At 46.8% G+C, this 1,035-nt stretch overlaps 1 non-coding gene across 1 annotated transcript; it reads left to right on the forward strand.

Moving 5' to 3' along the window:
- The first annotated feature begins 555 nt into the window (after positions 1-555).
- On the forward strand, positions 556-630 carry Trnat-ugu (transfer RNA threonine (anticodon UGU)). The gene has a single exon. It is a non-coding gene; the product is annotated as a tRNA-Thr (tRNA).
- Positions 631-1,035: the final 405 nt, after the last annotated feature.

Consider the following 1,035-nt stretch of genomic DNA (forward strand, 5'->3'; position numbering starts at 1 on the left):
GGATCCAATGGGGCACGCACGCTGAGCCACGCACCCAGCGGCTCTGGACTACGGGCGCCCTCTGCTCCCGTCTAGCTTTCCTACGACTACAGTTGCCACACAGCTCTGTAGCTACACACTCTTCTTTCCGTTGTGTACGAAGTAGTACATAACATTCAGTGCGGGATTTGGAATTAATAACAAACAAAACAATTAGGTGCGTCAATTGCAGGAATGTAAATAAAGTACAGTACAATTCGATACTGCGTCGTTCTTCATAACGACGCAGGCATTGCAGTACCATATTTGTTCGCCGATACCAGGACATGACGAAAGAACAGCCACCATATCCATGTAAGTATATAGTTCTGGCAATACCGGCCATGACCTTCCTCTTCTGTGCAGATGAACACATATTACTCGAACTCTTACGGTACTTGGTAAGAATGTCTTCCACGAGTAAAGAGTGTGCTGGGTAGGGACACTACGAATGTAGTGTGTGGACATATGAGGTGAGAATGTGGATCTTGCGGGAGGTGTGCGTGAGATACTCCCTGCAGTCGCAGTATCCTCTGTGCCCTCGGTGGCTCAGCTGGGTAGAGCGTCTGCCTTGTAAGCAGAAGATCCCGGGTTCGAGTCCCGGTCGGGGCACACATTTTCACCTGTCCCCGTTGATATATATCAACGCCCTTCAGCAACAGAAGGTATTAACATATATAATTCTAATTAAATTAAAATGTCCTCCCCTGTACAGGAATTACGTGGTGTGCGTACGAGTACAGTCTGTGACTCAGCAACGACGGCACATGGAAGTCTGGGTCTGGCAGTCAGTGTAAGTGGTTAAGGCGAATGTTTGTGTAAAGTGGGAAAATCAGGACAGAGTCCCAGTTCAACACGAGTTTTCATTGTCGCCATCCCCTTACACAGCTGTTATACAGCTGACGGTTCTTCGTATTCGCAACTGCGAATACATTTCATGCACATCAAAACTGTTTCATTTCTACAGCATATTTTTCGGACTTTGTAGGACTTTTGAAAGAATTTACAGGGTATCTG

The sequence above is a fragment of the Schistocerca nitens genome, chromosome 5, assembly GCF_023898315.1.
Source record: "Schistocerca nitens isolate TAMUIC-IGC-003100 chromosome 5, iqSchNite1.1, whole genome shotgun sequence".
NCBI classification, from domain to species: domain Eukaryota; kingdom Metazoa; phylum Arthropoda; class Insecta; order Orthoptera; family Acrididae; genus Schistocerca; species Schistocerca nitens.